Raw genomic sequence first — 16403 nt, 5'->3', positions numbered from 1 at the left:
CGTCAAAGAAGAGTACAGGCCAAAAAAGACTTTAAAAATTTATGGTTTACAGATGTGGAATTCACAGCTGCAGCAATGGAACACACTCGGAACAAAGGGTTCCTCTGTGTCTCCATACAGGAACCCCATCTAGCACAAAATGGTTCAGTCTGGGAACTTTCACACTTTTAACATCCACCATAAATGGTTCCATAAAGAACTACAAAAGTGTTCCCCAATGAGGACAAGCCAAAGAATGCTTCCCCCCCCCCCCTGAGAGTGTACCGATCGTACCCCTGGTACAGTAGAACCAGCAGAACTGGGCAGTGAAAACAGACGGTGTAACAGTGCCCACAAGCATGAGCCGAGACCACTGCTTCAAGTCATCTGTAGGCGGAAGCAGTCTCCCTCCAAGGCAACCACTCTTAGATGTTTAAGCAATCATTCCAACCGGCCTCCGTATTTGTTAGGTTGAACATTTATCGGCATTAACCACGTATATAAATATGGAAATCACTCCATTAAATGCCTGAAATGTAATCCACGATGCCCCGTTTGATGCCGGCACCTGTGTGGTATAAAGGTTAGGGGACTGGGCTTGTGACTTAGTGGTAGAAGGTCTTATTCCAAAGTAAGGCAGTGCAGTTGTACCCTTGAATAAGGTGCTTAACCTGAATTGTTACAGTATATATCCAACTGTATAAATTGATACCAAGTTTCTTTTTATTTATTATAAACAAATACATTTTATTTTAAATGCAAAATGTTTTTTTTGGGGGGGGGGCAACATAGCTCAGGAGGTAAGACCGATTGTCTGGCAGTCGGAGGGTTGCCGGTTCAAACCCCGCCCTGGGCGTGTCGAAGTGTCCTTCAGCAAGACACTTAACCCCTAACTGCTCTGGCGAATGAGAGGCATCAATTGTAAAGCGCTTTGGATAAAAGCGCTATATAAATGCAGTCCATTTACCATTTACCATTTTGCAGGTTTCTCTGGAAAGGCTCCCAGCCAAATGACAGTAATGTAAAGTTAGGGGCAGAAACTGATTAAAACAGGGTGAGCAAATGAATTACTTTTTCCTGCCAAATCCTCACAAGAGAACATCTCCACGTTACATTTCACCAATGGATTTACCTCTTCCGATGACGTTAAATCGACATCCATAAAACCGGTTTCAATTCAAATTCAGTGATGGCAAAAACAGAGCATAGCATATGCACGATGTCTCCAGCCAAGTCATGAATCAGACTGACCCCCACCACAACTGAGGGGAAAAAATTAGTAGTGGGCATAAGTCTCCTCAGTACTAAAGTCAAGCCCAGCGGCAGTCAAAAAAAACTGATGTGGATTAGGCCCAAGAGTACGACAAAATCGTACCCCTCTTCGCAGGGAATCCTCGCGATGACCAGCCTCATAAGAATTAAGCAATCAAACGGGTCCAGCGCGTGACGCCCTCACAGCGCTTATCGGAATGCGGTTGGAGGTTTCCGCGACAAAAAAAAATTGTATCGCCACGTCACATAATTAATGAGTTCACACACTGACTCCCGCGGGAAGGTAAACACGGCCGTATCCCTCACTAATTTCATATCCCACCGACGTGTGCGTGTATCAGACTGAGGAGAAAACGCGATGACTCATAACACGGAGGGAGGTATCCATCAATTTAGAGCATAAATGAAAACGCGAGCCTTTCCCCGTGGTCTCGTGCCGAGTTTTGTGCAACACAAAAAACCGCGTATGACGGAAGGAAATAAATATGTTGCATGCAGCATGGGTAACACCTGCACTATGGGGTAATGCATGCACCATGGGGTCTTTTTTCGTCCCGGTATAAAGCATATTATTGCCTTAGTTATGTGCTGAAAAGTTGATCACCTCACTTTTTTGTTGTTGTTAAAATAACTGACGACAGAGAAGTGAAGTGTGGGAAGACGTGACGCAGAACTTGGAGGGCAGGTGGTGATGGTGCTGGGGGGGGGGGGGTTAAAACTTTTGCGAGGGTCTACGAAACAACCCAGAAATCCAGAAGCATCGTCATTGCGATAGAGAGAGCGAGAGAAAGAGAGACTAAGGGGGGGGGGGGGGGCTTTTCCGAATGACCAAATTTAAAAACTTAGCAGCTTTTACTCTGAGGACAATATGTACGCGCCTAATAATGTATTATTGCGTGCGTCCTAAAGAGCACTACTAAAAAAAAATTATTTCACGACAAATCAGCCAACTTCTATTTAATTATGCGCAATTAACACAGGATAGCCGCCGAGTACTTAGCAGAGAGCAACTACAAAGATTTTAAATAACAATAAAATGAAAACGAAAAAGAATTGCCTTATTTATATAACGACGAAAATTAAATAAATTACGCCAACAAAACAACAGAACGGCGCGTTACGCAACCGAAACATAAAGAAGATACAGAACACAAAATATAACTGTTGCATAACATCCAGATGTTAAAAATCAACATAAAGGCTACAACAGTCCACGAGGGGGAATAAGGCATAGGCCTATTCTCTATTCACTAGCTAATTGATTCAGCACAATTGAGTCCATAAACCGGAAAGCCTACACATGCATGCCCACTGCAGTGACAAACCCGTCCAAAAAGAGAACAGTACCTCTAGCCATAAACAGGAATTTCACCCTACTTAAAGCAGTGACTCTCAACCCGTGCGAAAAATGTCTAAATTGGCGCCATGCACGACAGAGATCAATGCTAATTCTATGAACTGTGCAGTTCACACAGCCTAGGGCATTCTGATTTGCATGCGATGCATCGGATTCCAACTCAGCCGTATGAAGTGTGCACCGCGGACTATTAATGACATGTGTAGGCTATAACGACCCACACCTTTATTCGGTACCACGACGAAGTGAAGATGTATAAATAGTGGCACGCCGTTGAAATGACCGCCGCGTATATGAATTAAAACAGAAGTGAACGGAGCTATGTAAGCATGCGGACCTCCACATGTTGTAATAAAGACTTCCGTGCTGAGACTATAGTGCATCTCTTGATTCAGCGGCTGAGAATTTGAAGGCTCACCTCCTTTATTCCAGCGCGTTAACGGGTCCTCTCGTGCTTCCTTGTCGCGGATTGGCGCTCAAACGCCTCGCGACGCCAAGGCAGAGGAGTTGTTGGAAGCGCTCGAAATAACTTTAAACGATTCCGTGTTTAAGCTTCGAAACAAATCAATCCGATCGAAGTCGTTTGGAAATCCAAAATAATCCTGGTTTTCCCTAAACTACAGAAGGGGGCACTGCGAGTCATTTTACGAGTCGCTGTCCAGTGCAGTGTGGTGATGAAAAAAAATGATCTTCGGCGGGGTCTTTTTTTTCTTTTCTCTCCCCCTTTTCCAACTTTCTCCTCGGAGCCGCCGTCGTACGGTGCAGAAAATTAGTCTCTATGCGGTATACCATAGGAAACCACTGTTACACCACCGTACTTAGTCTGCGATTTCCACGCATTGAGAAGGACTGGTATGAGCATATCGTAGCCTACTCCCCCGCTGGGACGGAGGATGCAGTATTAAATCGATGCGGTGAATTCAACGCCCCCAGAGTGTGTTTGAAAATAAAAGCATCCAAAAGCGAATGCAAAAGTCACGGAGAAAACTGCTGCTAGTTCAACGAATAGCTGATTAGACCAGCCTACCGCCAATATTATAGGCTATATAGAAAATCTTGGTTAACTTGTTTCTCGGGCGGCTTCTGTCCAAAGATCCTTGTCCCACTCAACCACCTGCTACCTGTCTTAAGAACGATTTGAATTCTGTACGCGTTTTTCCCCTTTTATATTTAATATTCAAAGTTTTTTTTAGTAAATCGCCCGGCAATTTGCCTACTGCTAGCTTAAACAAAGCAGGCAAAATTCATCCACGTCTCTTTGTTGCAGGACAAGTAGGCTACAGTTTGTCAAAATAGGCATTACACGCAGATCCCTGGGATTTTAAAGCGTGAAGTGACATCGTCTCACAAATCCTTGTTCAACAGTTCGCGAATGTTACTGTCATGTTCATATGCCCGTTTCTGTAGAGTCTCCTTCAGTCCAATTTTTCTCTCCAGAATGATCAGAATGATTTAAAATGTCTAAATATTTTATTTTAGTACCACTTAATTGTGGAGTATATTTTGTAGCCTATTTTAAGTCCGCCTCCGCTTCTTCACGGGTTTGAAAGCGCTGCAGCAGCAGAGCTCTTGTGGCGCTGCCGCTGCCGCGGCTTTAGATATCACACCGCTGAAATAATGCGAGCGCTGCCTGGGCGGTGATATACTGCTAGCTGCTGGAGGACCGCGCAAGTCCCCTGAAAACTGTTTCGCGGAGGAGAATTTGATTCTCTGGCAGTGATCAGAGAAAATGAAAACCGCCGTATCAGCAGATATGGGCTACATGAACAAAATCTGTCCCATAGCAATTAATCACAGGCCATTAGCCACCCACCTATCTGGGAGAACTCTAACGGGCGTCCACCTCAAGTGTCATCTAATTAAATATACATGCTTTGGGAGACCGCTACTCGCCAATGCCCTAAAGTATTACTACGGACCGCCCGTTTACGATCACGTTTATCGGGATATAAAAACTACAATAAGAAAAAATGCACATACGTCTCTTACATGCCTGCTCACCTAGGCTATAGCGACTGCCATTACCCGTGTTTTGCCGCGAATGAGATGTTCAGGTTATCACGGTGCTCATTCTTGTACTAGTTATCCGCGTGCGCAACGGTCGTCGTCCAGCGCACGAAATCCGACTTGAGGCAGTGCTTTCCAATTACCGAGTAGCCTATAGGAGCACGTATAGAGTTTAAAACACTGGTTATCTGGCGAGAGACGGACTGTAAAATAAAAATGAAGAAAACAGAAGGATGACGATGATTCAACATACAAATAACAATAACTAAAAGACGCAAATGCTTTTAAGAACAAAAGCACATCCGCGCGCGCGTCATCTGAAAACCAAAAGCCACTTAATAATACACTGCACGAAACGGCTACAGCACATACAAGGGGATTTATATTTTATTTACTAATTTATTGCTTGCCTCTGCTGCTGCTGCCAGCACGTTCTTTAGTGTGAATAAATGTCGGTGCATTAAAAGCCATTCTTATGCATATATCACACTACTGAAGATGGGTGTTTCTGCGAGCCCGCCTGAAGGGGGATGGGGGGGGGGGGGGACGCATCCTGGCAGCGTGTCTGAATGTTTATGGATCAAAACCGAGAGCAAATGTGTAGGGTGGGTCCTGTTTTCTGCGGGTGTTTCGCAGTATGCTGCATGTAATGTAATATTTATCATTCGCATAAATCACAGATCAATATAGTTTCACCAGCGCGAGAATTATAGTTAACTCTCGGCTATCCTCGGGGGTGAGCGAGATGGGGTGAGCTTGCAAAAAGACGCCTTAATTAATTTGTGTCACGTGCGACGCGTGATTTACAGATGGGCCTGAGTGCATATATACAGCCTTTGCTCTAAATATGTGGGATATAAACGCACTCTATAGCATTTTACTTCAGAAAGAAAACAATGTTAATGTTTGTTTGGTAAACAACTCACACACGCATCATTATAGTGATTACTGACCTTGCCTTCTAGGGGATGAGTGTACCAAGAACATGCCAGTAAAAATGCACCACAACGGAACCAGAAGAACCCGTCAGTTTGGGAACCAAGCTCTTTGGCCCGTGGGATTATTTATACCTGAGCGTTAGGTGCAGGCATTCGTTAGTCCAGAACATGGTGACAGATGATTCATCTGACCACATCCCATTTCTCCACTGCGGGGGAGACCATGGCCTGTGCCGTCTGCAATGCTGTACTCGCGCGCGCAAAAAAAGAAAAAAGAAAAAAAAAACATTCGCTGCCAAGTGAAGCGAGTGGTCTGTGCGCCGCAACCCGGCAATGTTACCGGGCTCTTTAGAGTTCTCGATGGGGCGTTCTTAATGAAACTGCCCGTTCGCAACTCAAGTCGGAAAAGCGCAGTCAGTTGATTCGGAGTCGCTCACCTGTTTAGCCTTGCACGCCGAGCCAATGCAGACATCACACCCAGCAGCATGGCACGCACTCCTGAAAGCATCATCTTCTAACCACAATAGCTACGGTGATAGGCAATGTATAGAATATATATTTACAGAAAGGAAAAGACAGCCAACCTGTTTGGAAGACAGTATTTTCAAACTCTCTTATAGTGTGCTGGGGTATGCAATACAAGCCAGAAATATCAAATATCATGAAAAAAAAAGTGGTGCCAACAGTGACGCATTTCGCCCATACAAATCTTCGGGCTTCAATCCCGTCTCTGCCTGAAGAAGACTATGGATAAAACATGTCACAGTTAGCATCATTTTTATTGATATTTGTGGGTTGTATTTCACACATCAGCACTCTTAAGAGTTTGTATTCTATTTTGGAAATACAGTCTACCAAAGATATAAGGTTGGCTCTCTTCCTTACTTGAGGTTGACTCGCAATTTTGAGCCTCTTTTTTACCACTACATGTAATTTGGTTTACAAAATACATGCACTCATACATACATACACAAACACACACGCACAAAAGTGCACGCACACACACGCACACACACACACACACCATTAAATGAATGCCTCATATGTACTTGCCCACATATGAAGTGGCCACAACATGTTCGTAGGTGTATAGATTTCAACATGTGAACTAAGAATGCTGTTAAAAACACACAGAGGAGAAAAAAAATGTTCACTGACAGCACGCATAAATTGTATCATATTGGCTAGAGATTTGATTTGGAACAATGAATATGGGTATTACCCATTGTGTGTGCATGAAATTGTGTTTGTCCATGAAAGAAGTATCCCTACCAAGATCAAGACAAACAAGTTATTTAGAGCACCAAAACACAGTGAAGTTTAATGAGTTTCTGATTACTTGTGTAGGATCGACTGCCACTGGGAAATCATGCCAAGGAAAGTTCAGCTGTATCTGCTGGATGATTGACACCTAGTTCTTGGTTTTATTTTATTTTATTTTTTTGGCATGGTAAGCTTCATAAATTTCACTGTTTAGTTAGAACACTGCTAAAAGGTATGACACAGCGGTAACCAGCCCTTTTCCTGGACATCCACCATCCTGTAGGTTTTCATTTCAATACTAATTTGGCACACCTGACTGTACCGATTAGCAGCTTGGCAACGATCTCTAGCTGTGGAATGAGGTGTGCTTTGTTAGGGCTGGAGTGAAAACCTACAGGGCGGTAGATCCCTAGCTGTTGAATGAGGTGTGCTTTGTTAGGGTTGGAGTGAAAACCTACAGGACGGTAGATCTCTAGCTGTTGAATGAGGTGAGCTTTGTTAGGGTTGGAGTGAAAACCTACAGGACGGTAGATCTCTAGCTGTTGAATGAGGTGCGCTTTGTTAGGGTTGGAGTGAAAACCTACAGGACGGTAGATCTCTAGCTGTTGAATGAGGTGAGCTTTGTTAGGGTTGGAGTGAAAACCTACAGGACGGTAGATCTCTAGCTGTTGAATGAGGTGAGCTTTGTTAGGGTTGGAGTGAAAACCTACAGGACGGTAGATCTCTAGCTGTTGAATGAGGTGAGCTTTGTTAGGGTTGGAGTGAAAACCTACAGGACGGTAGATCTCTAGCTGATGAATGAGGTGTGCTTTGTTAGGATCGAAGTGAAAACCTACAGGACGGTAGATCTCTAGCTGTTGAATGAGGTGTGCTTTGTTAGGGTTGGAGTGAAAACCTACAGGACGGTAGATCTCTAGCTGTTGAATGAGGTGAGCTTTGTTAGGGTTGGAGTGAAAACCTACAGGACGGTAGATCTCTAGCTGATGAATGAGGTGTGCTTTGTTAGGATCGAAGTGAAAACCTACAGGACGGTAGATCTCTAGCTGTTGAATGAGGTGTGCTTTGTTAGGGTTGGAGTGAAAACCTACAGGACGGTAGATCTCTAGCTGTTGAATGAGGTGTGCTTTGTTAGGGTTGGAGTGAAAACCTACAGGACGGTAGATCTCTAGCTGTTGAATGAGGTGCGCTTTGTTAAAGTTGGAGTGAAAACCTACAGGATGTGTAGATCTCCAGGAACACAGTTGATTACCACTGGTCTAACATATTCTTCCATTCTAATATGAGCTATGTTTCATGAGAATATTTTATAAGTACCTTTTCACACATTTGAAAATCAGAAATTCTTTAATGATTAATCGATTATGGTGGCATTTTTAACTACATCTTGTCAAATTTCAGAACATGGATTGAAATGGGCATGCATGAATATCCATTTTGCGAATGCCAAAAACTGATTGGCATGTAGCCACCAGGTCTGTAAATGTAGCAAACTTTTCCCTTCATTAAGCATAAAAAGTATATTTTTATCATTTTATTGGCTCCTATATGGTAATGCAAAAAACTAATTTGCCTTTTGAAATGGTCATCGTTTAAAGAGTCATCGGATCAACCTGAAATATTAGGCCTGTCAACACTGATCTATTTAATCTAAAGGTGTAGTGAAATGTTGAATTTCAAGATTTGCTCTCTGTTCTTTATGATTTATTTAAATTCTCCTAGAGTAACCGTGAGCGTATGCTTGTCACGAGAGTACGGGTTTGTTTCATAAAAGTTTGCAGCGAGATTACGCAACCGAAGGAGATTCCCCCCCCCCCCCAACCCACTTAACTCAAAGGCTTACAGCTTAAGCCCATCTGCGGTGAATAATTAATACGGTCTCCCCGGGTAATCGCTGACTCATACAGCCGATAGCGAGGGTGCTCCATTTTTCAACAAACGCTACAGAAGAACGGGGCGGAGGACGACGAGCAGCCTCGTTCAGGATTCGGCTGGCCGTCAAGCTAACCGGCCGCACGCCACAGGAGCGGCGCAGGGTGCTCATACTGCCCGGCGCACTGTATCGCTGAAGCGGCCAGTAAAAGGTTCTACACCATTCTGCGACGGCCGGTTTCCTGGATTCTGTGCGTCGTAAGATCTGTCCTCATATAGCACTTATCAGTATTCTTCACATCTGTCTGTTTTTTTTTTTTGGCTGACAGAGATAGGCAAAGCACTGAGGGGTAATGTTAAGTAATGTCACTGCTAATTATCAACACCAGTACATTGGGGGCAGGTGTGGTGTGGATGACATCATCTCTCACCTATCGGTGTCCAGAACACCCCCCCCCCCCCGCCACTACGGCTCCGCTCGTTACAGCCGGAGAATATTAAAAACTTCGGTCACATTCTCCCTACAGGGCAGTTGGCACTTACACAGCGTTTAGCAAATCACCTCGTAATTATCAGTCTAATTAAGGATCAGAAAGAGAAAGAAAAAACCAGAGATGGGCATCGGACGTGTTCGGCGTGACGCCGTCCCGTGGCGATTCATATCAGGTTTCCGTTAGTGCCTTAACGTGAGGTAATGTTCTGTAATGTTCCGTAATGTTCCGTAGTGTTCTGTAATGTTCCGTAATGTGCCGTAATGTTCCGTAATGTGTCGTAATGTTCTGTAATGTGTCGTAATGTTCTGTAATGTTTCGTAATGTTCTGTTCTCACCCAGGGCCCCACCTTCTCACCCAGGGCCCCGCCTACTCTCCCAGGGGCCCACCTTCTCACCCAGGGCCCCGCCTACTCTCCCAGGGCCCCACCTTCTCACCCAGGGCCCCACCTTCTCACCCAGGGCCCCACCTTCTCACCCAGGGCCCCGCCTTCTCGCCCAGGGCCCCGCCTTCTCGCCCAGGGCCCGCCTTCTCGCCTTCCTTTGATAGCGCAAGAATCAGAAAGTGGCAATGTTCTGGAGGACCCCCCAAATTATTTTTTGGCTGGGGCCTCCAAAAGTCTCAGGACGACTCTGATTGTAAGAGCCTGCAAATCAATAAGTTTAAAGTTCCATCCGTCGTGAATTTCTTCATTTTCTTTGTCAGGAGCTGTAAAGTTTGCCATTCCAGTAAAATTCTGAGAGCGTCTATCGAGATAAGGACTTTCCTAATGTTATGATAATGCGTCCTGCACCCTTTACAAATTTCCCCTCGTCAGCAGATCTTCCTGTTCCTAAAATGCACCAATCAACAGGGGCACTGGGGTCCACAACCAATTCCACACAGAGATGCAATTTACAAAACAATTGGAGGAAATGCTGCATGCACCATTTAATTCCCCAGCAAATCAAGTTCACGCTCAGCAACAGAACTGCAAATCCTGCTGTAATGCATTCGCCCTGTGATTTTGGCCATTTCTTTGCCATTTACAAACACAAATTTAAAACACCGTCTTTACCCAACGATAAATCAGAAATAATCCAAGCCACGACATATGTATACACTGTATACATGCTCACACACGTGTTGTACCTACACACGTTCACAGCACAGGTAATACCCCTGCCCATGACTTGGTGCAGCCAGGAGCTCCAGATGTATCATCTGGCCCCTCTAAACTGCAGTATACTGAACTACACAATTTGGGCTTCTACTGTTCCAGTCAATTTATTAACTCAAGTGCAACAACCCATTTTAATTCCTGTGATTGCCAGCCAGTGCATTTTAAAGCCGGGATCTCAAACTCTAGTTCTAGTGGGCCGTTGTGTCTGTTTAACTTAGGAGGTCTTCCTACAGTTCAGTGCATAGCTTAAGTCATTTATCCATCCAAGAGTCGGCACGCCTCGATTTCCAGGCCTAAAGTGGCTGCTGTTTGAAAAGAAATGGCAAAAAAAACTGCAGATACTGTAGATTTCCATGGCGCGAGTCGAAGACCTTCGCCTTAGGCCACAACTTCATTATGGACATTTAGCAGACACTCTGATCCACAGGTAATTCAGCAGAAGCTCCTACCGAGAGAAACTTACACAGCTTTCTATTTTTTGTTTTTCATTTTTACATTGTACCTGTTTATACAGCAGGACATGTCGGTGAAGCAGTTTGGGTCACAACAGCAGTGTCCTAAACCTGGGAATCGAACCTGCAACCTCACCGGTGCTGCCCTCTTCTGTGTCTTCGGCCTTGCCTCCCGACTCGCACTCAAGAGCTAAAGAGCAAGGGAGAGAGAGAAAAAGAGGACGAGCACCATTGATCCAATTAAGAGCGAGGGACTAACACAAGGCGCCCCATTCTTTGTATTTATAAAGTCTTCTCAAAGTCATGCCAGGCATATCTTTATCCAAAGAACAGCTGGAAAAAAGAAAAAGAAAAAAAAAAAAAAGCAGAGAGAAAAATACGCTTTCATTTAACGAAGCCGCTTTGTTATGTAAGAGTTCTCCGCGAATAAGGGGCCTCATTCTGAAAATGCTCCGCTCCTCTCGGCCGGCTTCTATAAGCATACCCTCAGATCCGCAGTGAGGGCGTACGAATGTAACCACGGATTAAGGAAAGAAAAGGCATGTTCATACATCCATTTCCCTTTGCATGCTGGGAAAAACAGTCAAAGACGGTCCGTAAGACGGCCTTTTTGTCTAGTCTTTATGTTTTTCCTGTAATAGACACATTGCACGGATATCCAAGACAAGACGCTGCATGTCCCTGCGAGGACTTGGGAACTGAATCAGGTCTATGTTCTCCGGAGGTGCGGGCAGGGTTGTGAAGCAGGGTGTTGCGTTATATACGAAGGGCTGTTAAGAAGCCCAAATTTTACATCGGGTTTACATCGGCCGCTCTTGATGCAAATAACAAAATGGCTGCTTCAGCCATGATTAACATTCAGTGAGTTCAGCACTGACTGTCAGATAAACAGGAACGCACTTCCCTAAGGGACGGCGAGAAGCGGCTTTTTTATTTAAAAAAAAAGAAAAAAAAAAAAAGGAAAAGGCTTCAAAATATCTGCACAAATCTGAACGTGCATCTCATCTAGGCTCTACAGTGAGCAACTGCATAGCAACCAGCTTAGATAACAGGACCTTTCATTGGCCCTAAAGGGGGGGGGGAGGAGGGGGGGGGCTGCTGCCTCCTTTGTTTTTGAAAGCTGACACCTGGATGGACAGAGAGAGAGAGAGAGAGAGAGAGATGATGGGGTGAAAGAGACTGAGGGATGAGGGTGGGAAAAAAAGTCTGAAAGGCGGAGATGTGGTTAGACAGACAGAGTGAGAGAGAGAGAGAGAGAGAGCAAGAGAGCGAGAGATGCGGAGCGATAGGGAGGCTCAGTAGCCCAGAAGGCAGGAGGAAGAGGAGGGAGGGGTATGAACGGAAAGGCCGTACGCATCAAAGGGCGGTGAGCGCGGTATCTTTCTGAAATTCAGCGGCTTTGCCCCGACCCCGGGTCACCCCTCACACCGGAGAACTGCGCTTAAATGTCGGCGCATTAATGACGTAGCGCCATCTACAGGCCATGAGACAAAGCCGGCCCTGAAAGACAGCACCTCCTATAAGCAGTGTCCCCATCGCTGAAGAGGGACGTTGGTGTTAAGCTTGGTTTAGAGAGAAAAAGGGCTACAGCACCACATCCATCCAACTATTGGCAAGAGACTGTCAGCTCAGGTAATTAGCCAGGTGTGCTATACAAGTTATTCCAAATATGCAAAACCCCTGTTTTTACATATATCAGTAATCTCAGTAGTAAACCTATTAAATTCTGAACCAAAGTAGCCAAAAAACACATCAGCACCCTATTCTCACTTTCCAAACATTAAATGGAAACCTATATTGCAAAAAATAAATGAAATTACATTTTTTAAAAATGATTTAATCAAAACAATTCAAATGCTTCGATGCTTAAAACATAGATGATTTTTTAAAATGATGTTACAAAATGAATTCCAGAAAAAATACAAAAAGCACACGCACGCATGTACATCTGGACAAAAACACAGCCACCTAGCAGAAGTCACGCGCGATTTGCATATAAACAGCACCATTGTTATGCGTGTCACATACTCACGATTTGCTCCCGCGGTTGCTCTCTTAGATTTCCCCCTTTTTTCGGCATCGATTCGCCCCCCTCTGACAGAGCTGCGCCGTACGACCCCCCCACATTGAGTCACGCAGTGCGAACAGCCGGCCGGCCGGCCCTCTCGGAGCGCTGATGCACGTGCGTTTCTGGACCGGTCGGCTGCGCCTTTTTTTTTTTCGCAGCGACTCTGGTGCGATTATCAGAAGAATGCTTGGAGGGACTAATTAAAAACAGCGACTGCTGGGGCCTAACTGCCTCTGTTGAGCACGGAGAGGGGAGAAAAACGATTCCAAAACCCTCATCAGACCTCATTGTCCAGACTGCAGGAATTTATTCCATTTTTTTTTATGACCTTATGTATTAATTATTCAGCCGGGGGCCAATGCTGGTCAATTAAATAATTACAGCCTGGTAGTGCGAGAATGTCTTGTATGAGAAATCCAGGCACCAAATTCTCTTTTTTTTGTTTTTTGTTTTTAGATTCACATACTTTTGTCTGCTCAAACCAACCCACTCCCCTTAAAAATAGCACTCCTTTCACTCTCTCCAATCACCCTGACAGTCTTGCAGAGCCAAACTTTTCTGCTGACAGGTGTTGGAATGGGGGGAAAAGGTGTTTGAACTGGGACATTTTTTTCCCCAGCGGTTGTGTATATACGGTGTATATTTTTGGTGGTGTTGAAATAAGAGAATGTGCCGTTAGACCTGAACTTCTGGTATTTCCTTCATCTTAAGCTCCTAATCATCGAAATGAAGTCAGTTATTAGAAGACTGGTAAGTAATCACAGATATAAGATTCCTATTGGAAAGTACCAGAAATAAAAAATACAAAGAAAAGTACTATTTGTCATTTTGGACATAAGCCCAGATGCAATCGATTTTGACCTTTTCACTTGGAGCTTGTTGGTTTGTTTGTTTAGTCACCAAACCGTTTAGAGGGTTCAGTAATCATCAAAATGAACTTGCCAAACTAAATTTGTTTAGAAGAAGGAAAAAAAAAAAAAGATTTAATTGTGAGCTTAATTAGCAAAACGAAGGAGAAAAAAAAATACTGATTGAATACCATACTGCCATATGAAGGCAAAGGGCAGTAACTTCATCTTCGGTCAAAAATGAGTTCTTTACATTTTTGTGACATTAAAGACATCCTTTATGATGTGGATGAATATCATGTCTCTACCGTTTTGTTTTTGTTCTTTTTGGAGAAATGGGGGTTCGATTTACAGTAACTACAAAGAGAGGAGCCCCAGAGAAACAAGAGCGAAGCACCATAACTTTAGGTACTGTATTCTGTTTCACAAAGCTCAAGTGCGGTTAGTTCTGTAACGCATTCATAGTCTACAACAGAGCATTAGACCACAATCTGAATGGACCATCACATTCAAGGCAAGACACAATCATACTTCATTAGTTCAAAATCCCCTTGCAAGACCCAGCCATTAAACCGTGTCGACTTCTTGGCATTTCACACTCGCGAAATACTTATTGCGAAATACTTTAACCTGCATTTGAAAACATGGGTCGCCCACATTAAGCCTCCCTCAAGACTTTGTTATATGGAAACGTATGTGCAAAGTGCACATTGGCGACGTATACAGTTCTGTACGGTTCCAGCATATTCAACATTATAGGCATGAAATTACCCCAGGCAGAGCGTCACGCTCCAGAGGTTATCATTTCTATGGGATTATGATTAGGACCGGCATTAGCACAGCTTAAATCTCCCTATTCCTTTCGCTTAATTGAAAGTGGTAATCTCCAGAGTCAGTACCACACACGGAGACGGCAGTGACCGCCGTTTTTTTTTTTTTTTTTTTTTTTCCCCACTCGCTATAGATCAGTTTGAATGCCGAACCGGGCTTGAGCATGTGACCAGAGGAACAAGCTTTCAAACTCGAGAGACAGATGCTAGTCACATTAGGGCTTCCTAATAGTGGGACCCAGGGGGGGCTGCCAGTGATTTTGGGCCCCCGTGAAAAATCTCACATTGGGTCACACCCACCATTGAATGAAGTAATATATGATCTGACTGTATGTTGTGTGTTACCAACGAGCCACCCCACCCCCCTCAATGGCGCTGGTTGTAGCGTGGGATGTGTGTGTGTGTGTGTGTGCGTGTATGGTGCGTTAAGTTCACAGCACCTCTGCATTAAACTGCTGAGGAATGAAATGAGCAATATGCTTATGAGCAATAGCCTTATTGAAAAACAGCAGAATAAAATGCCAACTCCCTTAAACGCTGATACAAGTAGACCCCTCTCAGTTTTTAAAACCACATCTTGTATTAAAAATATCTGTGCATTAGGTAAGCTTATTTATGTTCAGTCAATAAATTCAGTATAAAATGTTAATGGGATATTCAATAGCATTCCACCTTCCACCACGAACAGGGGAGTGTTAAAAGGAGAAGCAGAATTAGCAGCGCCCACATGAGCAGCCATTGGGGGGCGCTCCTGAGTAGCCAAACACACTGATTTAGGCCTAAATCATTTAAAACATCATTTAATGAATGTTGACAAGTACCGTGGTGTATCGTTTGCATTCTTAAACAAGTATATATATATATGTATTCTTAATCAGAAAGTTGACACTAAAATGCATAGAAAAGTATATGTAAGATGGGCTCCCTCTTCCTTTGCATAGTCATGAGCATGATGCTCAATTTAACCCACAGAGGCTATTTACCAAAACACTTAGAGTAGGCTACTTAAGCTACATGTTAGTTCTCAGTGCCCGTGCATAAACTCATCATGCCTCGCTCCCATATATGTGACAGTCTGGCTCCACTCTTGCTTGAAACAACACCGCGATGAAACCATAACACATCATTAAAGGTGTAGAAATATGCTCCACCGCTCCAATCTGCTGGGCTGTGATATTAATCTTTCACCACAATGGGACTTGCGTTTTATTCAGTGGAACGAGGGGGCCTCTCTGTCGTCAAGACAACACTTACTATACGGCACCCGCCAAGCTCTTCGGCGGTGATTGATGCCGAATCATAATTCCGTATGAATAAGAGATGATTTTTCCGTACGCCGTGAATGTTCGTTTCGACGGGTCCCGTAGGGAGCTCAGGAGAAGCTGGCGAGCCTTTGCAGGACTCACCAGTACCGTGAGACGAGGTTTCGGACGTGTGGCAAACAAGCCTGCCCACGGGGGGGGGGGGGGGGGCGCTTTCCGAGGGGCCTTCAGCACAGAGACACAGGGAGACGATGTTCAAAACAAGTCCACATTTATTCATGAGGTTGGGAAGATGTTACAGCCAAGGAGCACATGTCAAACACTGTCACGACAGGGAGGCTCTCCCTTGTGTGGGTGGGTATGGCAGATTTAACCTGTGCACACCGATCACCTCACTACGCACAGGTGCAGCCAACCCTGTTCCCGGGTCCAATTAGCCTGGCCAATTATCCAATTAGCCAGGTCAAGTTAGCCTGACCCAGGGCAGGTGCGGCTGCTTAAACCAGCCATCCCCACACCGCAGGAAGGTCTGGCGGTATCATGGGCGTGGCCCTGCTGTGATGCCGTCCTGAAGCCCCGCCCATCTGAGCAACCACTATCTGGC

At 44.6% G+C, this 16403-nt stretch overlaps 1 protein-coding gene across 2 annotated transcripts in view; it reads right to left on the bottom strand.

The window, feature by feature from the left end:
- Window positions 1-4892, bottom strand: part of LOC118211895 (metabotropic glutamate receptor 4-like) — a 234557-nt gene extending 229665 nt beyond the window's left edge. Inside the window, exon 1 of one of the 2 annotated variants that reach the window (XM_035389459.1) lies at window positions 3027-4892. The gene's annotated coding sequence lies outside the window, so the exon portion shown is untranslated. The remainder of the gene's footprint in view (window positions 1-3026) is intronic. The other variant, XM_035389458.1, reaches the window with a different exon arrangement.
- Window positions 4893-16403: the final 11511 nt, after the last annotated feature.

This window comes from Anguilla anguilla, chromosome 13, assembly GCF_013347855.1.
Source record: "Anguilla anguilla isolate fAngAng1 chromosome 13, fAngAng1.pri, whole genome shotgun sequence".
Taxonomy (NCBI): domain Eukaryota; kingdom Metazoa; phylum Chordata; class Actinopteri; order Anguilliformes; family Anguillidae; genus Anguilla; species Anguilla anguilla.
Note: the sequence above shows the minus strand (reverse complement) of the source record. Positions and strands in the feature narration are given on the sequence as shown.